Source organism: Patagioenas fasciata, chromosome 1, assembly GCF_037038585.1.
Source record: "Patagioenas fasciata isolate bPatFas1 chromosome 1, bPatFas1.hap1, whole genome shotgun sequence".
NCBI classification, from domain to species: Eukaryota; Metazoa; Chordata; class Aves; order Columbiformes; family Columbidae; genus Patagioenas; species Patagioenas fasciata.
Window position 1 is genome coordinate 3,055,622 of NC_092520.1, and position 23,661 is coordinate 3,079,282.

The 23,661-nt window shown below is 47.4% G+C and overlaps 1 protein-coding gene across 3 annotated transcripts in view; it reads left to right on the plus strand.

Annotated features, from left to right (window-relative positions):
- Nucleotides 1-1,581: 1,581 nt before the first annotated feature.
- The window catches only part of GDPD5 (glycerophosphodiester phosphodiesterase domain containing 5), a 194,579-nt gene continuing 172,499 nt past the window's right edge, over nucleotides 1,582-23,661 (plus strand). For all 3 annotated transcript variants that reach the window (XM_071814418.1, XM_065833682.2, XM_071814488.1), the window contains exon 1: nucleotides 1,582-1,800. The gene's annotated coding sequence lies outside the window, so the exon portion shown is untranslated. The remainder of the gene's footprint in view (nucleotides 1,801-23,661) is intronic.

Consider the following 23,661-nt stretch of genomic DNA (forward strand, 5'->3'; position numbering starts at 1 on the left):
CCCCCCTGTACACCCATGCAGGAAAACACATCCTAAACCTCTTCAACAGACCAGCAACCGGGCGGCGAATAAAATCCTCCCACAGGATGTATTTTCATCAGGATTTAAGATAATCGCAGCTCCAAGAGACTTCTGATTTTGAAATGCCCGTGACGCTGAGTGTAATGCAATCCTGTGTTTCTTTTGCTAGGGTTTATCACTTTGGGTCAGACTTTATATTCTGATTTTTCACCTCTAGTCTTCTTCCCCAGGTGAAGTTTCCCTGCTGGTGGGTGCAGTTTCTTGGGTTATTTCTACACCTCTTAGGAAAAGAGAGACAGTCACTAGTGAGCTATCGGCTTTGTCTATGTCAGTAAAGATGAGCCTGGCATCTGTTTTGCCCTAACTTGGGGAGGTTTTCCAGGTTAGCTTTTTATTTTAGCTATACCCGTGTGTGTGTGTATATATTTCTAAATGTTTCTCCCCAGGATGGAAGATTTTAGGCATCCTGGTTCAGAGGAAGAAGGTGGATGTGATGTGTGATGAAGATGTGAGATATGTCTCGAGCCACACATGAGGGAAAAATTGTTTCTGCTGAGGATGGTGAGAGCCTGGCCCAGGTTGGCCAGAGAGGTGGTGGATGAACCATCCCTGGAGACATCCCAGGCCAGGCTGAACGGGGCTCTGAGCAACCTGAGCTGGTGAAGATGTCCCTGCTCATGGCAAGGGTGGCACTGGGGGAGCTGGGAAGGTCCCTTCCAACCCAAACCCTTCTGTGATGTGTGATGAAGCCGAGTGTTTGCTGCCCTTTTGAGGGCTCAGAATTTCCAAATCCCATGGTATAGTGCCAAGCACCCCATCACATTCCCAGGGTTGAGGTTTGAGGAGGGGGTACAAGGCTTTTCCCTTGCCAGGGGTTCCCCAAACCCTTTCCTTGGCAGGGGATCCTCCAAACCTACACCTTTGATGTACTAGAGAGAGCGTAGAGGAGGATGACAAAGCTGGTGAGGAGCCTGGAGCACAAATGTGATGGGTGAGGCTGAGGGACCTGGGGGGTTCAGCTGGAGAACAGGAGCTGAGGGGAGACCTTCTGATCTCTGAACTGCCTGAAAGGAGCTGGGAGCATGGAGGGTGTTGGTCTCTTCTCCCAAGCAGCAAGTGATAGGATGAGAGGAAACGGCCTCAAGTTGCACCAGGGGAGGTTTAGATTGGATATTAGGAAAAGATTCTTCCCAGAAAGGGTTGTCAGGCATTGGAACAGGCTGCCCAGATGGGGTCACCTTCCCTGGAGGGGTTTAAAAGGCGTTTAGACGAGGTTCTTAGGGACACAGGTTAGTGCTAGAGTTGGATTATGGTTGGAGTCCGTGATCCTGGGGTGTCTCTTCCAACTGGAATGATTTTATGATTCCATTCTATGATTCTATTCCTTGGGGCACCCCACTGCGGAGAAGTTTGCTCGCACCCCCTCGGGGACACCCCCAAAGCGAAGCCGCAAGTCTTTGGGTGCATCCTCCTTCTCCTCCTCCTCCTCCTCTTCTTCCTCCTCCTCCTCCTCCTCCCGCCGCTGCTGCCGCTGCCCGGGGCGGAGCCGCCCGCCCCATCCCCGCCCCGCTCCCGGGAGCGGGCGGCGGAGCCGAGCGGAGCCGCATCGGGGACAGGGACACGGCGCTGTCACCTCCCTCTCTCCCTCCCTTTTGGCTGCCCCCATCCCACCCTCCGCCGGGGGACGGGGCCGCTGCCGGGGGAAGCATCGCTCGGCGGGGCAGGGGGTCCCCCCTCCTCGGGGCTTGGCGACCTGGAGGAGCTTCCCGGAGACAGCAGGTAAAGGGTTGGACTGGTTGGACTGGGCGGAATGGGTGGCTTTTGCATCCCCCCCACTGCATTCCCAGTGAAGGGAGCGCAGGGTTCCCCTGGGTGGGGGGGCGATGCTGAGCTGAGGGGGTGTTGGCTATGTGACAGATATGGGGTTTGACCCCCAAAAGGTGCACTGTTGTCCAAAAAGGTGTTTTCTTCTCCAAAAGGTGTTTTCTTCTCCAAAAGGTGTTTCCTTCCCCAAAAGGTGTTCCCTTCCCCAAAAGGTGTTCCCTTGCCCTCTGTGCCCCCTAAAACAATATACACCCTCCCCCCTGCCTTGCTTGCATACCTGGCCGGGAGCATCCCAAACAAAGTTGGGATGTGAGGGGGGCGCTACCATGGGGGACACCCACCCAGAGAGAACTCTAGGGGTACCTCTTGGGTCTCCAGGACACCCCGCCAACTTCCCCAGTTGCCAGGGTGTGGATCCAGCATCCAGCCACCCTTTTCTGTTTATTTTCTCTTTTTTCCCCTTTAGGCCCTACTTGTTTTACAGGTAACGCTTCATTTTTATCCGCCGCTCTCCAAATAATGGCATCCGCAGTGTCCCGCGGCCCCAGGGCTTTACACCGGGGCTGTCCGGTGTCATAAAATCCTGAGGCAGCGAAATCCCAAGAGGGATTTATTGCCGCTTGCAATGAGCACCCTGTGCCCGTCCAGCACCCTCCGAGGATGCTATAGGGATGCCCTGGATGGCTGTTGGGGACATTCCCCCCTGGAGCAAAACCCTGTGTTAAGGACCCCAAATTTCTTGCCAATACTGAGAAAAGAGGGTGTATGTAGATGGTGTTATTTATGTCTTGCTGCTTGGCAAAGGGATTGCTCTGAAAAAGGAGTAATTCAGGAAAGGGAGGAAGAAAAAAATACATCTCATTGCTGTTTTATAGAAGCTCTTTCCCAAGTCCTGTGTGTTCACCGCCCAGAAAACTGGGCGTTGAGGAGTCGCAGTGGAAATGTGAGCTTTCCCCTGGAAAAGGTCTGTTGTAGCAATCCCTGATGTTGGAGCTGTGAAATTTCACCCCGGCGAGATGGAAACGGGGATTCTTCAGCCAGAAAAAAGCTGGCTTTGTCAAACTCGCCACGCTCCGGGTTTTCAGGGGTGGGTCTGTACAACCACTATTATTACTTGTAATCGCGTTGGCTTACGGGTTATTTTTGGGGCTGGAAAGGGATTACGGATAGATGATCGGAATAGTCATGACCATACTGCAAGTGAAATGAAGAACTGAATTATGCTTCTCTTTGCTGGCTCTTTGTCCCTGTGTGAAGGAAAATGAGTGCTTGCTCAGTAAGCTCGCACAGGTTTTATCCCATTAAAAAGTTACGCCGTGCGTGGAGAATGTTAAACCCAACCAGGCTGTTCGGATGCTGAGTTCTCCTCGGGCTGCTCCCAGCTGCCAGGAAATTTAGGCTGTTGCTTATTAGCGAGCAAAAGTTAGACCGGTGCTTATTCTTAAAGAGCTTTTCTTTGGGTTTGGCTCGCACAGTGATGCAGGATAAATGCCTTCTACCTTCTTTCCTTCTTCTAAATTGCCAGCTTGCACTTGGCAGGTGGGGTGGGGGAAAAGCTGAAGTAAATGGATTTCCTGCCTTGCATTTTGTCTGGCGTGTCTTGATGTTAACCAGTCACCAGACTGCAATGGAAAAGTGGTCCATTAGTGCATTATACAGCCTTTATCCACCTGAGCAGTGATGCATCCTGAATCCTTAAAGCCTGCTATTTCAACGTGTTTTCCTCCATCAGGACTTAAAGCTGATATCCCAGCAATATTTAGCTGTGGGATATTTCTCCGTGATTTAGAAGGCGCTTCTTCAGCAGTGAATATCAGCTCTGCTTTGAGGCAGAGTTAATTTTAGAGTGGGTGTCTCTGTCAAGCTGTACTTTTTCTATTAAATAACCCTGTTCTGCACGCTACTCTCTTCCCTGCGATGAATTCTGTACTTGAAGGCGAAGCATGACTGATGTTTGTCTTGTGTGTCGACGACGAACAGCGCAAAGAAAATGAGCCCCGCTTCGATCAATCTATTTGGCGTGGGGTTGGAGCTTCAGAAACTGCTGGCTCGGGATTAATGATAAAGGGTTTAGTTTTTGCAAGGCAACAAATTGCGTTTATGAACCAGGAAGATGATAATGAGATACTGAGCCAGCTGCAAGGGTCAGGGACTATTTATTGCACTTTTATCTATAAGCTGCCACGCATATTTGATCTCGAGTAGCTGCATTAAAATTGCCAAAGTGTTTCGCACTGCTCAGTGCCAAAATTTAAGGTTTTGTTGTTTCTTTTATTTAATGTGTGGGTTATAATAACTCAGAGCTGCAGATAGTGGTGTAGGTTGAGGTCAAAGTGCTGGTACCAGCTGGTTCATTCACCCTCTTGTTATCTTAGAGGCACTTTGATACTCACAGGTGGTGGAAGTTAAATCTGGGTCCCCTTTTAACAGCCACACCTGGAGGGAATATTGTCCTTTAACTTGCTTTGTGAGCCTTTCTGAGGGTGAAGAGAAAAGGGTATGGTTGCACCTTTGAAATACTTACCAGCTCGTGCGTGAGGATGTGGTTATCAATATGAAGGGTGTTTGGGTTGGACGTGGATGGGCATTTAGGGTTCTTCCTGAGAGCAGCTTTCCTAAAACATGGAGTGCAGAACATGCTTTCCCTGGAGGCTACGATGCTGTCTGAAATTCCTTTTTCTTGAGAAGATGCATCGTGCTTCTGTTCAAAGCCCTTCAATGAGATGCTTCGCGCCTTCTTGCTGGTATTGAGATGGTGTGAGTGGGTCCACCTGGCAGCCACTTGGTTGTGGCCATAAAGAGGCTTCGTTAGGCTGCAGCTGGTAATTAAGCTTCAAGGAGAGCCAGCGGTGGGGAGGAGGTGGTTTTGGTGGTTTGTTCTTATCCAGGAAAATAAGAAGCGCTGTTGGTGTGAGGAGGCTGTAGCTGCTTTGGGCTTTGCTGGTGCCAACTGGAGCTGTTGTGGGGTGAGTGACATCTCTTGGTTTCTCCTTTTACAGTCAATAGTAGGTGTTTTCTCCCCAAAAATCACTGGTGTGAAGCTGAGTGGTTCCTTCTGCTCAGGAGAGGGCAGTGTCACACCAAAGAGTGCTTTCCTCAACCATGCTAAAATATCATGGAGATGAAAACCTTTGCCCACCCAAGGGTCTTGCAGGGATGCAACATCCCATGTGGGACCCAGGCACCTCATTCCTTCCTTCCCAGGTGAGATATTCACTTCCCAGCTCCTCTCCCTGACCCTGAGGACGCTGACGGTGTTTAACAGACCTCTGCAGGAATATTCTAAGCACGATGCTGGGAAAAGGGATTTAAAAGCCTGTTTATAGCAGTTGCTGTTGCTCGCCAGCCCCTCTATAAACAGTGATTAGATACAGCTACTTTAATGCACGTCTTGACTTTGGTGTTTGGCTTTGCTGCGTTTTCCTCTTTAGCAAACCACCATGTTCTCCCCACTTCCTCCAAAAATACCCATAGACACTGCCAGGACAACTGCCTGAATATTTGGTTAAATGGCCCATCGTTGCTCAATAACCTGAAAAAAAAGCCTTATTTTTTTTAATATGCATTTAAATATTTGCATAAGGTTTCTGCCAAGGAGTGGTTTCAAGGTACAGTGTGTTCCCTCGGAGGGTACTCAAACAAGGACCTTCTTGGGTGGCAATTGGGGATTTTTCCATGCTCACGCCTATCTCGATGCACCGCGTGTTTTCACAGGCTGAATCCATTACACTTTGTCATTGAGCTCTGTCTCTTTTGCCTGGCTGGTCCTTGGGAAGGATCAGCTTTATGAAAAATGGTTCTTTTGTGAGTATTTCTTTTGCACTGGTATTTTTTGTGGTGGTATTGCTGCAGTGGGCTGTTATTTTTTATTTTCCCCTGGTTCAAGGGTGGGGTGGGGATAGAATGGAGATAAATAGCACCTTGCCCTGGGGTGATGCACAAATCGGAGCACCAGCTCCATCGCATCTGTGCGGAGTTGCGCTGGTCACAAAATCCCAGAATCTTAGGGATTGGAAGGGCCCTGGAAAGCTCATCCAGTGCAATCCCCCCATGGAGCAGGAACACCCAGCTGAGGTTCCACAGGAAGGTGTCCAGGCGGGTTTGAATGTCTGCAGAGAAGGAGACTCCACAACCTCCCTGGGCAGCCTGGGCCAGGCTCTGCCACCCTCACTGAGAAGAAGTTTCTTCTCAAATTTAAGTGGAACCTCCTGTGTTCCAGTTTGTACCCATTACCCCTTGTCCTATCATTGGTTGTCACCGAGAAGAGCCTGGCTCCATCCTCCTGACACTCCCCCTTTCTATATCTGAAAACATGAATGAGGTCACCCCTCAGTCTCCTCTTCTCCAGCTCCAGAGCCCCAGCTCCCTCAGCCTTTCCTCACACGGGAGATGCTCCACTCCCTTCAGCATCTTGGTGGCTGCGCTGGACTCTCTGCAGCAGTTCCCTGTCCTTCTGGAGCTGAGGGGCCACAACTGGACACAATATTCCAGGGGTGGTCTCCCCAGGGCAGAGCAGAGGGGCAGGAGAACCTCTCTGACCTACTGACCACCCCCTTCTAACCCACCCCAGGTACCATTGGCCTTCCTGGCCACAAGGGCCCAGTGCTGGCTCATGCTCACCCTGCTGTCCCCAGGACCCCCAGGTCCCTTTCCCCTACACTGCTCTCTAATAGGTCATTCCCCAAGTGGTGGTTAATCCCTTCCTTGGAAATAGGTCGTACTGCTTTTAACGTAATTTCTTAGTCATAACAGAGTTGAATCCTCCTGCTCTCTAAGCACTGTGTCACCGGCTGCTCACGAGATGGGTTTTCTGTGAGGCTTTATCTGGTGCTTGGGCTGCTGGATCCCAGAGGGTTTTGGAGTTGATGAGCTGTAAGGTTATTCTCTTTTTGTCTGGGAATGCTCAAAAGGATCTGTTTCACTTTCAGATTTGCCGTGTGGCATGGTGCTAAAGCAGGTTTTTATCTTGTGCTTTTCCCTCTAAAACAAGCTTGCCTTTAATCTTTAATTTTAATTTCTCTTTTTGAAATCCTGCCGTTTCCCTTAAAACTCCTCTGTAACTTGTATGATCTCTTGATGAATGTCTGGTCCCTGCATTTTGCTTCCCTTTTCCCCCTTGAGTAAGCTGAAATGAAACTTCTCCCTCCCCCAGCCTGAGGTTAGATGCACAATGCAGAAATATTCTGGTCATCCGCTTTTTTTAGCTGCACCGTGTTTCAGGCTCACATTTGCACAGGTTGCTCGGGGAAAGCATCTTGTATCCGACTTAAATAGCACAAGCGAAGACTCGGAGTTTCCTTTAATAGGTATTTTGGGTGCAGCATTTAAAAAGATGTAATGGACAGGCTGTACACTTCAATGTCCAAACGTTCTGATGGGCCACTTATTGATGAAGCTCTTGAGTTGACATCCACCCAATCGAAAATCAAGTTGCCGGAGTCTAAAATCAAGTCAGTGGTTCAGTTCCCTACCGCAGAATTGTGGCAAAAAGAAGAAAATGTATTAAATTTTCAGACTTGGAGGTGTGACCACTAACCCTGTGACTTGTGGTTGGAGCTTGGTGCCTGAAGGTTGTGGGTTGACACACCAAGTGCTCCATGAGGTTGTTGGGAAGTAGATCTGATCCTGGAGCGGGTCACTTAAGAGCTTGGTGAGGATTTAAGGCCACGTCTTGCTGTCCTCTTAAATTTCTTAGAACCTTGTCACTAGGGTGGAAACCTGGTGTCAAGGGGCAAACTTGGCCCTTCCAAGGTGTCTTTTGTGTGTGACCCTATCTGAAGCCCATCATACTGACTGCAGAGCTCTTTCCGGAGCAAAACCTTGGAGGAGGATGGTAAAACGGGGATATATTCAGGGTCATACCTCAGGTCCCCTTGCTGTGCCTGGTGCTCTTCCATCATGCTGCCAAGGGACAAATGGGTCCTTCCCAGGTCACATCAACTGGAGATGCTCCTGGTGCCCAAACCTGGTCTCCGAGATGGGACTTAGACTTGTTTAGAGGGATTTACCACAGCAGTGATGTCACTCTGATATTTGGGTGGATTTTGGTGCATGTATGCTTGTATTTTTGTTTCGAGAGACAATTTGGATTAAAATATTTCCCGTGTGTCTGAGCTGTTGATGTAGGAAGGAGTCACCCAACCCTTTGGCCTTTCATGGAGACAAAAAAGGCTTTTTGGAGAAAATATGAAGTGCATATTCAAAACCTTCCTTACACAACTCTTTTTTTGCATGAAGAAGCCCCATAAAGAAGTTTTTTGAGGCTGTCAAGTAGGTGATGTTTTGTAGGCAGTTGCCTGGTACAGCAGTGATTATGCTTGCAGGTATTGTGGGAATTTTGGTGTCAATCTGCCTGCTAATTATTCATGTACCTCATCGATGAGACTTTAAACTGTCAGTCAAACCTTTTGAGGTTTGAAATCCAGCAAACAGGGAGGGTTTGTGTCCCGGTCTGGGTGTCCAGGCGGAAATCCAGCCGTGTGATTTGCTCCGTTTCTATCAAGCTTTTTGTGTCGTGATGTTTTTCCATCCGTGGCCATGAACTGGCTGTCGAAGCTTAGAGACCTGCACAATAATAATTGCTTGTCATCGGTGGATGGTTTTGGGCTTGTTGGGAGCCCTGGAATTTGTCAAGCCAAGAGGTGTGGTGAAACCTATGGCTTCTCAAAACCTTTATTTTTAGATGCACTCCCGCTCATGTGCAAATTATTTTTATCATAAGCAATTGCTCTGCACTTAGTACACTGAGCTTGTAAGTCTTGTTTTCCAGCTATTACACAAGTATCAAAATACACGCCAAAAATATATATATATATATGTATTACTGCCTTGTTTTTCCATATGCTCACAAGCTGGGTCCTATGAGCTCCCAAACCACTTGCGATGTTGCATTTGATGCTCTTGAAATATACAGAAATGCATAGTGGTGAGCGGCTCTTATTTTAGGAGCGGGTTATCCCTCTGCTTGGGCTTTGGCATTAGCTTCGAAAGTCGCTGGTGTCTGACAACCCGCAAGGTTCTCGCGGTTGCGCTTGTCGTCTTCTGTTTCTGCTCCTGCCTGAAACCTGGAGGCAGAATCAGCGTTAAAAACCAAGCAGCTAAACTCGTCTTTAGCTCCGAGTTAATCACCGCAAAGCAGAGTGCTTGCAGTCCTCATTAAAAGCCTAATTTAAAGTGCGAGGCTGACAGCTTGGTTGGAGATACTTTCCCTTATCACAAGTGTTTCCTAATCTGTCTCCTTTGCGTAAGGATGTGTGGGGTGGGTTTTTTAAAATTATTTTAATTTTTTGAATTTGGCTTCTGCCCTTGAAGAGCTGTATGTTAAAGGAATGCAGTGTACTTGTGGGTAAGACAGCTGTATATGTTAAAACGTTAATGTGATGGGAGTCAGCGTGCTCTATGTCTCTTAGGCTGCCAGGGAAGCTTTTGTGCCTCGCAAGGTCACGCTGCCGCGTAGACGCGTGTTCCCGAAACACAAACTGTGCGGGTTCTCCTTATACAGCTTGGCTTTGCGGAGGAAAACAAAACTGCCTGTGGGATTATAGCAACGGAACCACTGAAAACACAGGCAGGAGCTGAAGGCTGGCATCTGAGGAAATGTCCTGCCTTGTGTTTGTACCCGGGCAAGTAGGAGCCCTGGAATGTGGGTCTGCTGGAGAGGGGCCAGAGGAGCCCCAGAAATGATGCGAGGCTGGAACAGCTCTGCTGGGAGGACAGGCTGAGAGAGTTGGGGTGTTCAGCTGGAGAACAGAAGCTTTGGGGAGACCTTAGTGCAACCTTTCCTGACTTAAAAGGGGCCAAGAAGAAAGATGGGGATGGACTTTAGAGCAGGGCCTGTTGTGATAGGACAAGGGGTGATGGTTTTAAACAGTAAGAGGACAGATTCAGGCCAAACATGAGGGAGAAGTTTTCTATAGTGCTGGTGATTAAACACTGTCCCAGGTTGTCCAGAGAGGTGGTGGATGAACCATCCCTGGAGACATCCCAGGCCAGGCTGGACGGGGCTCTGAGCAACCTGAGCTGGTGAAGATGTCCCTGCTCATGGCAGAGGGGGCACTGGGGGAGCTTTGAAGGTCCCTTGAACCCAAACTATCCCTTGATTCTATGATGTGCTGTGGTTTTGGCTTTGGTCCTAAGCTTGCATGGGGGCAGGAGGAGTTCAAAAATGGCCCTGTGGTTTGCTAGACCTCTGGAACTGAAAGGGAGTCTTTCAGTGCAAGAGGGTCTTCCTGCCTTCGGTGCAAACCATTCCCGACAACTCCCTCTGAGGAGTGTGGGGTCTCTTTTGCTCTCACAGGAGTTGTGGTGGAGACAGGAACCTGCTCAGCTTCCTAGATGTTATCAATCAGGCCAACATGTGTGACTTGGGAGCCTTTTAAAAAAATAAGTAGTGTGCCCAGAGCACCTTGGATTGGATAACTGGGGTTTAGCATCTACCAGCCTTTTTCTGCTGCTTCATTTAAGAGAAAAGTCTTTAAAGCAAACTGGAAGTGTTGTCGGAAGCGGGATTGCTGTATCTAGTAACGCGGCTCCATTAGCTCAATGTAGTCTGGAAAATTCCTCTCCCTGTTGGAGGGTGAGGGTGTTAGGGACAAGGTGGGCAGTGCCGCCAGCATGGGCAACGGGGGTGCAATGCTGTCCTTGCTCTAACTTGGAGTCCTGTGAAGCCACCATGCCTCCTGGCCCCTGTGGCATTTGGGGACAAGCTCCCCAGGGAGGTGGCACAACCCTAAGTCTGACAGTGTTCAAGAAGAGACTGGACCATGTCCTCAGATACATGATGTGAACTGTGGGGTGTCCTGTGCAGGGACAGGAGTTGGACTCTGATCCTTGTGGGTCCCCTCCCGCTCAGGACATTCTATCATTCTATGATTCTACTTGCTTGTGGGGTGATACTGACTGGTATCTCTCTCTGGATAGTGAAGATGACCACAAAGAAGCTGTTAAGTGGTTGCTTTAAGGCATGGGACATGTGGCAGAATTTCATGTCTCCACGTGAATGCAAGGTTGATTCATTCAGTTTTGGGATTCCAGCCTTCAAAACCTGTTACACTGCTGCTGCACTGGGTTTGTAATGCAACTCTGGCTCTACTAGGAATCACTGCAGTTTGGAAATGCGTTTTGTTTGGGGTCACCTCTGTGGAGGTGTTGCAAGCAGCTTGCCTGCTGCTCTCCATCTGCCAGGCTGGGAAAACTGCGGTCCACGCTGATCTCAAACCATGCTTGGCTACATACCGACATACTGGGAAGCCTTAATGATGCTGGTGGCCTGTCCCAGTGTCACCTGGAGCTGGTGGATGGGCCCTTGTGGTTGGGGGTGGGAGGCTGGCTGGGTTAATCGCAAGGCTGGATTTGAGCCTGTGACCTGAAGGCAAAGGTTCCTGCCAGGCTGAAAATCCCTCGTGGTTTTTATCTCCTTGGTGAGCTCAGCGCTGCTGTTTACACTGGGAATGTGATTAGTTGGCAGGAATGACGCCTGTGAATTTACTGAGGAGCTGTAACCTGATGTTCAGACTTTCCTAGAGATGTCCTGCAGTGAAGAGTTAAAGATCCTCTTCTAAGAGCAGAACAAGCTTAGACTAGGGGAGGGTTCCTCTATGTTTCTAAAAGTTTCATTTTATAGTGTTAAAACCCTTCTATCCTGAGTCCTTAAACCCAAGCTTCTGGGGTAACAGTCGGGTTGTACTGAGCACTGTATTGGACCCATGAGACCATCACTTATACTCTCTTGGCTTCTTCCCCCCAGCTCAGGGAAAATAGTGGATTTTTTGCTCTATCTTTGAAATGTGTAGGTCAGCTCATGTTCCCTGGAGGGACAGACCTGGCTTAAGGTCTGGAGTCTGCTCTGCTCTTCTCCTTGAGCAATATATAGGCTGGACGTAGGGTTGTCCTTGCTGGGGGCTGCAGAGCTTTTGAGGGGACATGGGGTGAGGAGCAAGGGAACTCCTGAGGTCATGAACTTGGGCAAACAAGAGTCAAAAGCCAACGTGTCCCCTTGTATTCCTGCACCTTCCTTTCCTGGGCATGACGTGCTTCTCTTTATCTCTGCTGATATTTGCAGTGGCGATAAGAAAGACTCTGTCACAAACGTGCTCTGTGGCAGACAAAACTCACTGTGCGCAAGAGCTGTTCCAGCCGAGAGCTTATCAGTGCTATTAAAACTCTAATGATCAGCGAGGCTTGAGAAATGTGGGTGTTTCGGGTCCTTTAGCAGTACAGAAACATCCAACGAGGAGTCGCCCTGGAAGTGGTGCTGCTCTGTAAGTCCCTCTCAAATGTGTTTATTTAGAGGAGGTGGATAATTTGGGGAATGGGACTTGCAAGCTGGTCGAGAATGTGTCTTAAACGTAGCTGGATGGTTACTGCGCTGTATGTTTGTGCGTGTAATGAGATGGTTGATGCTTAATGAATGTGGTAGCTGATCTCAGCGTGGACTAAATTAAACTGAGGGATCTACCTTCTTGCATCTTGCCAGGCTGCTCTTTGCTTAGAGCAAGAGCTCCTGGTGCTTTTGTGCAGCTATTGAACAGGGAGGACAGTTGGCTTGATGATCTTCCAAGGCACTGAGTTCTACAAGGATGGCAAAAACATGGGCTGAAGCTGATAAAGGGTAGGATGGTATAGACCTGGACCAGGAATCACTTGGCTCCCACCTTGGAAATGTGTGATTCCCAGGAGCTCCCATGTGTTGCCTGAACGCATTGAGGTGAGTGGGGAGGCTGCTGCAGTGTGAGTGTGGGCATGTCTTGTCCTCCTCAAATCTGGGCAGCTGACTCCATGCTTGTAGAGGCATCTCCATCCTCTTATGATCTGCAGCTTGGAGCTTTCTCTGGCGGGTATGTGGCCACATCTTTAGATTGGATATTAGGAAATATTTCTTATCATAAAGGGTTGTCAGGCATTGGAACAGGCTGCCCAGGGCAGAGGTGGAGTCACCACCCCTGGAGGGGTTTGAAAGATGTGTAGATGAGGTTCTTAGGGACTTGGTTTAGTGCCAGTGTTGGGTTAATGGTTGAACTGGATCATCTTGGTGGTCTTTTCCAACCAGAATGATTCTATCATCTCTCTTAAAACAACAATAGTTTATTTTCTTGTGCTAAAATGCTCAAGAAGGATTCATGGCGATACCTGCTTTACAGGAGAATGATGTGATCAGAAAAACTGCTTAGAAATTTTCTTTTCCCTTTTGGCATGAGAAAATGAAAATATTTATCTCTAGCCTCTGCAAAAGCCCCTTCCCCAGGAGGGATGGAGCATGGAGGTTGAAACCGGGCAGCCAAGAATAAGTCAACGATCTGGAAAGGGAACCTGTTTCTTTAGCTGCACCTACTAGGAAGTGGAGCCATGGTGCGAAGAAGGTACTTTCCTTGTTTGCTTCCCTGTTGTTTGGTTTCATTTTATGTCATGATTGCTGCCAACAATGCCACAAATGTACAGAAAGTCATGGGCAAGAGGCAAACCTGAGGTTCATCTGCTGTTGGCCATGGCAGGAGGGTCCTCCTAGGTTACCATCCTCTTGAGTGCGTGTCCCTTTTGCTGTGAACATGGGACAAATCAGTCTTGGTTGTTGCTGTGCATGTTAGGCTGTCCTGCTCTTGAAGGCTTTATTTTTATCCCAGTTTTAGAACAACTTTATTTCCTTTTCTATTGAACTGATGTGTTCTCCGGAGGGATGTGAAGAAGGTTGGTTTGAACCAAACAGTGGTATGGTAGGAGATGGAGGATGGGGAGGGAGGTGGGACTTGGCAAGAGTGATACTTACCGTATAAGCCTGTGCTCTGCAAAGCCACGCTCTAGGGTTTTGTCTGGCTGAGCCAGGCTTAGTCTGAGGAACATCAGCCCTGGCCATGCTGCAGATAGTCTGAGATGGCTTTTGAGGAAAGTGGGGAAAAGAAAGCCTGTTGCCGTTCCGTGCTGTTCCACACAAGGTCAGCGTGACCGTCTGGCTCCCAAATCGGGCGCTCGGGGTCACTTTTTCAGCAAAAGCTGCTGCTCAGCTGTGTAATCAGCTAATGGGATTTAACACAGCAGCCGATGTTTCCAACTCAGCTTTGTCATAGCAGCCTAGTCCAAAAAAGCCAGAGTTAAAATAAGTGGAAATGCGAGTTCCCGGGGCTATCTAATTCCAGTACCTCACATAGCAAAGCCATCTGATTTCTACCAGAATTGACATGCTGACCATTATATCTGAATTGACTCAAAATGTTGGGAAGCTGGGGAGAAAGGGCATCTATTGGTACTTATTATAGCTCAAACACTTCATGCTTCAGGCAGTGCCTCTTGTGAAATTTCTCTTGTTTAGATACCGCGGTCAGACAACACAAACCAGCCTTTTGCATTGAAGGAAGGTGGCTGCAGTGACTTCAAGTCCTCTTTTTACTTGGCTCGTTGCTGACTGGATCTCTGAGCCCATTCATACACCTTAGAAGAGGTTTTCCGCTTCAAGTTAAAGTGAAATACAACCATGATGGAGCCTGGAGTAAGATCTAGGAGGGTGAAAAAATAAGTGATGGTAGGAGGAGGCAGTAAGCTCAGCTTAAATCATATTATGCGTGTACCATCTCCCCTTCAACCATTCAGTCTCTGGCATCAGATCTGGACCTCAACCTGATTTATTTGTTCCTGTGGTGGTGTTTTATTAGACTCCAGAAGATAATTGCTTACAAAGGCTTGTGGAGTCCCAAAAGGGGAATCTGTGGGAGAAGAAAACTCTTGTTTGAGTGTTGCTGGTTCATGGGATTGTCCCGATGTTTGGTCAAGAAGCTGGACTTTGCCTCCTCCTTCTACACATCTCCGCTCAGCCATTAATGTCTTTTGCTGGATACCCTAAAAATATTGCTGTGTTTCAGTGTTGCCTGATGCTTAGGAGATGTTCTGCTCCTAAATGGACCATTTTTGGTGATGGATCCCATATGCTTGATTCTGAAAGGTGTCTTTTTTTTTTTAAGGTAGGTATGACATAAATATTGCCTAAAACACTTGTGGCTGTCAGCTCTGCTGAGCCAGCTCTTGGCCAGGGGTGTGAATAAAACCCTGTTATGTCTCACGCACCATCAGGTTTAGTGCTTGCTAAACGGCAGAGCTGTCAAGAAAGAGCATTGGGCTGAGGCAATGTAGTTGGTATTAAACACATAAACAGAGCTGCAAATGGCTTTGGAATAAATTGTGCTGTGGTTCTTTGAGTGGATATATAGGGAGTGCTGAGGTGTCTGGATTCCCCCCAGGGCTCATTGCCAGGTGGGAGATTTGGGCATTTGGGAAGGCAGCAGCTACCTCTTGTGTCCCAGTAGTAATAAATCCTCTCCTTGCCATGAAACGTGAAGTCTATGTTTCAATCATTTCCTTGCTCTAGAGTTGAAACCAGCTACAGAGTTTCATCTTAACTTTGTTTTTTAATGTTGTAAACGATGGGCAAAGTAGGGTTTACCACTTGCTTTTGTAGAAGGACTGTCAAATGCTGAAAGGTCTTGGTACCAAGGTGGCATAGGCTTAGTGAAGACCTGTGTGCCATGGCCAAACTGGAGCTCTTGGGTGCTTGAGGTCTGATAAGCTGATACGTTTTGCTCCTGGAGTGGTTTGGTTGTGTCCTGTTGAGGCGCGGAACTGACCTTACAACCCTTGAGGTTGTGAGGAAGGTATGCAGTTACGATGTTGGACACACACGGAAAACAATTCACCCAAAATGTGTGTATTTTACAGTAGTCATGAGCTTGGTTAAATACAGTAAAGTGTTACATATACATGGAAGTTTTAGGAATGCCTATACATATTCATTACCTGTCCCTGAGAAGGTGGTTCTTATTACAATGAGTTCTGGGAGACCGTTTCCATAATCTCCACCTCCAGCTCCTCCTGGTTGCAGCTGCTCGGTGATCATGAACCCGGGTCCTCTTTCTCTGTACACGGTCACCTTTGGTCCAGTGTGATGAGCTGGTTGGGTCTCAGACTGATGAGTTGGTTAAACTGGTGTATCTCCTGTCCTGTGCCCAAGTTTCTGTTATCCAGTTCACCCAAGGATTATTACCTTTGCAAGGTGTCAGTGAAGTCCTGTTTCTCGTACAATAAGTTACACAGAGCTAAGCAAGGCTTGGCAATAGTGATGTGGGTTAAAGGGTTAGCTCTGAGTGTCTCTAGTGATGTGTGGTAGGGTTAGTTCTTTAAGTGTTAATTAGTTAATTGTCAATTCCCTGTATCACTGTCACACTCCAGTTCGGGCAGAAAGTGCTTACATTTAAAAAACATATTTTGGTTATGGGTTTTTGTTGCTGTGGTGGCATCCCATTTTCTCTCTGTCAGGTGGTGAGGTGCTTAAACCAAATTGACCTTAGTATTTCTACCACTGAGACTGATGTCAAGTTGGGATTCAAACCCTTGTCCTGCAGTCCCTGTCCCCGAATGCTTTGTGTGTGCATTCTGCTGGTGGTTTTTTGTAGAATCATGGAAAGTTTGGGTTGGAAGGGACCTTCCCCGCTCATCCAGGCCAACCCTTGGCATGAGCAAGGACATTTTCACCCAGATCAGCTTGCTCAGGCAAAAAACATTGTCCAAGAGCTGCCATGAAGAACTTCAGGGTGGTGGTTGATCTACCCTGCAGAAGGAGCTGGGTGGCTTCTATGGGGATAGAGGTGACTTGGAGTTTGTCTTTGAGCTGGAATGGGTAGAGTGTGCAACTCCTGTATGAAGGTGGTGAGACATGCTTAAGGGGTGGGATTTTTGGGGGGGTGGCACGGGCTGAGATGTGGGAGATGGTCTGGAAAATGATGTGTCTTTGCCTGGCTCCAACGTTTTAGTACCCAATTTTTGCTCTGATGCAATAAGAACATCAGTTTAGTGTCGCTGTTTCACATGATACAGGACCACTGGAAGAAATGGAGTATGTGGGATTAACTTTTGTTATGTATACAAATATATATATATATATATTTTCTTTTTCCCAGTGATGAATGGTAACTAGATACCATAAATACTTTCAGCTTTGGACACAACCTACCAAAAATAGCTGGGATCTATTGATACTTGGCAAAGGGCTCTGCTCACTTTATCTGGAGCATGCCAGTGGGTTTTGTTCATGGAGCATCTTTGGAACCAGTGAGGTGTGAAGGTGGTAATGGGGAAAACCTTCCTGCTGCTGCGGCAGTGACACAGGGACCATTTCATCACCTTGTGGGACGCTCACCGTGATGTGTTTGGCAGCTAGAAACCATTACTCGAGCATTTCTGCTTTTTGTCCCAGTGGCTGAATAATTTTTTGGTACCCTGGGGTTGTACTGAGAATATAACGGAGGTCTTTGTAGAATCATAGAATAATTTTAGTTGGAAGTGACTGTTAAAATTGAGTCCAAGCACAACCTAACTCTAGCACTAACCCAATGTCCCTGAGAGCCTCATCTACACATCTTTTAAACCCCTCTAGGGCTGGTGACTCCACCAGTGCCCTGGGCAGCCTGTTCCAATGCTTTACAACCCTTTCCATGAAGAATTTTTTCCTAATATCTAATCTGAAACTTCCCTGGTGCAACTCAAGGCCGTTTCAAACCCAGGCGAAAGCAGCTTGTAATGATTTAGCTGTGAAGAGGAAGGTGTCTATCCCAATAGCCACAGATCAGCCGTGGTGGAAGTAAAATCCAGGTTTTATAGGTCCAATTACAGGCTTGTGAGTTATGTTTAGCCCTGTTTCTCCATGAGATGTTGCAGAAGTGTCTGACAGCTGAACCTGTCTCTGCTGCACCCCCACCAGCCTGGTTTGGAGAGACTCTGTGGGTTGGTCTGTGAGTAATTTGGGAGGGAGGCAGCAGGGAATGTGTTGACTCCTTATGTTCAATATGGAAATGCCACTTTCCCATGTGGGGGTGGCAATAAATGGGGGATGTCGCTGGAGCTGATGAGCACGGGAGGTCTGTGATATTAAATCGTCTCGTGGTGCTTATTCACATGAAATAACCTTTCTACTGGAGGTGTGAACAACGTGAGGGTTGCTTCCAACAGCACGACTCAGTTTCACCAAATATTGTGGGCAAAAGGCTGGTTTTCAGACTAAGCATGGGTCTTTTTAGGACAGCTCGTGAGCTGTTACACAGTAAAACACAGAATAAAATGAGAACTGATTTAATAAGAGAGTCTGAGGCTGCTCTGACCAATGCTGAGCTGGTGAGTCTCCACATGGTGTAGCATAAACAGGACAATATACATTGTAGTGAAATACAATGTGGAGCTAATGTAGAGGTGGGAGGCTGCCAAAGGAGTATTTATGGAGTTCCTAAAGTAGTTGGTCCATCTGGAGAAAAAAGAGAGAAGAAACTAAATCTACTCTGAGAGATCATCTTGCAAAGGGCTTCCTTGTGATGTGGGTTTATTTGCCGGCAAGTTGGACAGGAGTGGGTTTTGTCTGCTATGATGAGACATGGGGAACTTTACAAGTTACTCAGCCTTGTGGTTTGTTGGTGTTTTTTTTGGTGTGTGTGCTGTGTGGTTTGGTTTGGTGGGTTTTTTTTGGCAAAATAGGACCTGACATTGCTGGTATGGCAAGATCCTGACCTTAACTTTGATTCATCATCCCTTGCAGTGTAAGGCAGGATGCTTTGACGCTTCTTGCCCCTGCTGAGCGAGTGCTTTTGGTACCTATACTTAGGTATGTGTTCATACGCTTGATGAGTAACTGCGAAGTAACTTCCAGTCTCGCTTGCGAAATACGCCTGTGAAGCTCAGTGGCCTTTACATGCGGAGGGGAGAGCAAGACAAGCTGCTCTCTGGAAAGATTTACTGTTAGACCTGAGGGTAAAGCGTCTGGCCGGGGACTTGTGGGTCCAATTAGGCCCAGCATGGGGGCTGCAACCGGGTTGGTACATAGCTCAGGTGTGCGGGCTGTGACATTTCTGGTTTTGCTGTCAGCAACCTCTCATCCTTGCAAGATGCCTTGTAAAACCCTTTTCTGTGCAAGCTGCTGGCTGTGTGGATGCAGACACACAAGTTATTTCCCTCGTTTTTTTAGGTGTTGCTGTTTAATGCTGTATTTTACACACTGAAGGACCTGGCTGTTGTACTTCTGGGAAATGCAGAGTTTGCCTGTCGTGCACAGGATACACTGGGGAAGGAATATCTTGCTATGTAAGAGGGAATCAAACCTCAGAGCGACACTTATCCATCCGGGACTGTACCCTGGGGTATGATGCTGTATTGCGCACAGGCCAAAAGAGTTTATGGGAGGGGTAAAAACATGGTTAGAAATGTATAGAATTGTAGAATAGGTTGGGTTGGAAGGGACCTTCAAAGCTGCTCATGAGCAGGGACATCTTCAATAGCTCAGGTTGCTCAGAGCCCCGTCCAGCCTGGCCTGGGATGTCTCCAGGGATGGTTCATCCACCACCTCTCTGGACAACCTGGGCCAGTATTTTATCACCCTCATTGTAAAAAGTTTCTTCCTCACGTCAAGATTTCAGCGATTCCTCAGTCTTAAAAGAACTGAGCATGCAACAAAACTTCCCACACAGCATCTCCCTGGCCACATGGGGTTGAGGAAGGTGCTGGTGAACCTGCTGGTCTTGCTGTCCCCATTCCTGCCCACTGGCTGTAATGGTGACAATATCAAATCGCATCCAAACTGTCACTGAGTGCAACGACTCTGCAGTAAGTCCCTGGCCTCCTGGTGCTGGTTTTGGCAATGAGCGTAACTTGACTTGACTGCTTCTATTTATACAGCACAAATGGGTTTGTCACCCAATAGCCTGATCACTCATAATTACACCGTTGAAGAAAATCACACTCCTAATTTCCTACCTGCACACCTGCTTTCTTGCTGTTTGCTTTTCTCTGTTCCTCCAGCTGATTAATACTTTTGTGCATCCTCTATGCTTTGAAGAATGCAGAACAGTGCTAGAGTCTTTTTAATCCCAATTCTTCTTGGGTGCAAGGATCAATGTTGCTGTGGCTTTTGCTTTCCCAACCTGGATGTTGGCTGTGCTCTGTATCACAAAACTGTAGGTTTCTAATAGTATTTATGAAATGGTTTCTAATAGTATTTATGAAATGGGGTTTCTAATAGTATTTATGAAATGGGGTTTCTAATAGTATTTATGAAATGGGGTTTCTAATAGTATTTATGAAATGGGGTTTCTAATAGTATTTATGAAATGGGGTTTCTAATAGTATTTATGAAATGGGGTTTCTAATAGTATTTATGAAATGGGGTTTCTAATAGTATTTATGAAATGGGGTTTCTAATAGTATTTATGAAATGGGGTTTCTAATAGTATTTATGAAATGGGGTTTCTAATAGTATTTATGAAATGGGGTTTCTAATAGTATTTATGAAATGGGGTTTCTAATAGTATTTATGAAATGGGGTTTCTAATAAAAATTAAAGCAAGCAATGAACTGAATTACATAGAGATGGGATACTTGACTGGCTCTGTAACTTGTGAATCTTTGTTGTAGCAAAAATTGGCCTCAGAAAGAGGTCTCTCGAGTTTTTCCTGGGATAATTGTGTTTTCCTCTTTACTCCATTGGCGGACACTACCACTTAGTGATACTGTGCACAGCCTTGGAATTGCTGCATTGATCTGGGCACTTAAATAGCACAAATATATTGCCTTGCACCCGGCCCAGAATAAACCCTGAGCAAATCTGGGCACTAATTTTGGCATCACACACCTCTCCACTCCCCATGCTGGGAGGCAGAGCAGCAAATTCACAGGCACTTAGCACAGCGACCTCAGAGGAATCTTTACCTTGGTGGAAACAGATGGAGTTTGACTTTGTGTCAATTATGAGCCTAGAATAACTCAGTTTTACTGCAGGGAAATGGAAAGGTACAACGTTGCCACAGCCTGGGTGCTGACAAGCAGGAATGGAGCTGGGAGGAGAGCCGTGCCTGGCACGTACGCCGATTATTTCCACAATTTTGAAGCTTGGCCACCAGGAGGAAGCTGCACTTGTCTTATTTTGTATAGGTCCCCACTCGGGAAGGTGCAAAGCAGGGCATTATAAAGCATCTTCTTGAACTGCAACATGGTGACAGATCCCATAGCTGAAGGCTTCTCTTGGAGAATGGTTGTCATGGCAAGGATCTAAGGGATACGAGCCTTGAGAGGTCTCCTCTTCCCCATCACTTGCTCACTGGTCATGCATGACATGTGGACAGTTGTATATTTAGGAATGAGCATGGAAGTGGAATGGATTTCATGTGGTTTGTTTGTACTTTGGTTTGGGTTTTCTGTTCACCATCAGGCGTTTTGGACAAGGAGGTGCGGGGGTGCTTGGTCAGTCACTACTGGCTCTACTCAACCACTGTGTACCACTTTCCCCTCCTTCTCTGTGCTTGATGCACAAAAGTTGATTTTGCAGAAGGGTCAGCACTGGGCTTTATGGAGCACCATCATATCTGAATATGAGGAGAAACTTCTTTCCTCTGAGGTGCCAGAGCCTGGAGCAGGCTGCTCAGAGTCTGGAGATCATCCAGTCCACCCCGCCTCCTAAAGCAGGGTCACAGAGCAGATCACACAGGATCCCAGGTGGGTTTGAATGTCTCAGAGAAGGAGACTCCACACCCGCTCTGGGCAGCCTGGGCCAGGCTCTGGCACCTCCCAGCAAAGAAGTTTCTCCTCATGTTCAGATGGAACCTCCTGTGTTTCAGTCTGTGCCCGTTGCCCCTCGCCCTGGCGTTGAGCACCACTGAACAGAGTCTGCTCCATCCTCTGACACCCACCCTGAGATATTGATCCCATTGATCAGATCCCTCTCAGCTTCTCTTCTCCAGCTCAACAATCCCAGCTCTTTGTGTCTCCTCAGCACAAAGATGCTCCAGACCCCTCAGCATCTTCGTGTATCTCTGCTTTGCACGCCTTTCCAAAGAGGACCCTATTCTCTCTTGAGTGAGGAGCAAATATCTGAATAACTTGTAGGAGCTGTGGGCTGGGGAGTCTTGCAGAAAGCATCTGGTCAAGTAGCCGTATCGCAGTATAATTTTCTTACAGCTCTGCACATGGATGCTCCTGCGTGTCCTTACCTGTAATCCCAGGGCTGAGCACTGCTCAGCTCCTTATGGTCTGTGCGTGACTTATCGGCTGCATCAAAAGTCTTGGAGAGAGTGGAATAAAGGCAAGACTTAAACGTTGCTAGAACACACAGCTGTCTATTAAATGCCTCTTAATACATTGCAACTACCTTATGAAACCTTTCTCTTGCCTGAGCAAGTTTGGACTTCTCCTAAGTGATAACAAAGTTTAAGCCCAGTAGTTCTTGCTAATATTTGCCTTTTGCTTTAGAGGAAGGAAATGCGATCCTCATCTTTAGATCAAATGGCATCTGTACTTCCATTGAAAAAAGTAAATTTGTTATGTGCTTAATGAGATCTAGAAAGATGTTTTGGGTAATGGACAGAAAATATCTGCTTTTAAAATACTTTGACCTCCTGAAGTTATTGCAAGACTTCCTATTATGCTTAACAAGGTTTCTGGTTTTTATCCTCTGAGCTTTCAGAGGAAAAAATGCCTTTGGAAAGCTGATGTCGGGGTTGAATTGAATGCTTCTTCACTTAACACCTGGGTTGAAAGCGTTCCCTAGAAACCATCTCTGGCTCTGTGGGAGATGCCAATGAAAAGCTGTGGGTTAAAAGAAGTGGAGAGAACTTCAGAAGTTTGACTTTGCTTTTCCAATTTTGCTGGTGAGCCTCTCCAACCTGAGACCTGGGGGTGCATGTGTGTGTGTATGGGCAGCTAGTTGCTATGACAGGATTCTGAAGTCCTTCTTCTAGAAGTCACCCTTGTCTCAAAGCTCTTCTGTAACTTGGAGTGGTGGATCTTGGAGAAAAGCTTCCCTGTTGCTCCCATCTTTTGGGTGTGTGTGCAGTGCAGGAACAGCTTATAAATAAAACTTTGTCTTGGTAATTGAGGGTGGAGGAGGGAGGTCTCATGGCTGTGAACCCCATGACTTAAAAGACCAACTTAATGTCAAGCCAAATGTCAGCTGTCAATTTTTATTTTTATAAAGTGGAGTGATTTTGTTGCTGTCTTGATTGCAGAGGATCAAACCCAGAGGTGCTAGAGCACCTTCATCCTCATGTTCTGAGGTGCGTGAAACACCATGAGCAGTTGGATGGATGTCCCAGATTTAAGAGAAAATAAGTGAAATTAAACAAAGGGCATGTGCAAGCAGCCCTCTTGGTCCCCAACCCTGCCTGGCTGCTGTGCTGTTATTTGCTCTGGTAAGATATGGGGTAAAATGGGAGGTTATCTAGGATCTGTGAGAAGGTGGTAAAACGACTGATAGCTGGATGAAGGAACAAGACCAAAACTAAATATCATCTTTTTCTAGCAGGCTTTTGCAGTTCCAATTTTGGCCTGAAATCATAGATTCATAGAATAGGTTGGGTTGGAAGGGACCTTCCAGGCTCATCCAGTGCCACCCCTGCCATGAGCAGGGACATCTTCACCAGCTCAGGTTGCTCAGAGCCCCGTCCAGCCTGGCCTGGGATGTCTCCGGGGATGGTTCATCCACCACCTCTCTGGCCAACCTGGGCCAGGCTCTCACCACCCTCAGGGCCAACAATTTCTTCCTCATGTCTGGCCTGAGTCTCCTTTCTTTAGTTTAAAACCATCACCCCTTATCCTATCACAACAGGCCCTGCTCAAAAGTCTGTCCCCATCTTTCTTCTTGGCCCCTTTTAAGTCCGGAAAGGCCGTACTAAGGTCTCCCTGGAGCTTCTCTTCTCCAGCTGAACACCCCAGCTCTCTCAGCCTGTCCTCCCAGCAGAGCTGTTCCAGCCTCGCATCATTCCTGGGGCTCCTCTGGCCCCTCTCCAGCAGGTCCATCTGTGTCCTGTG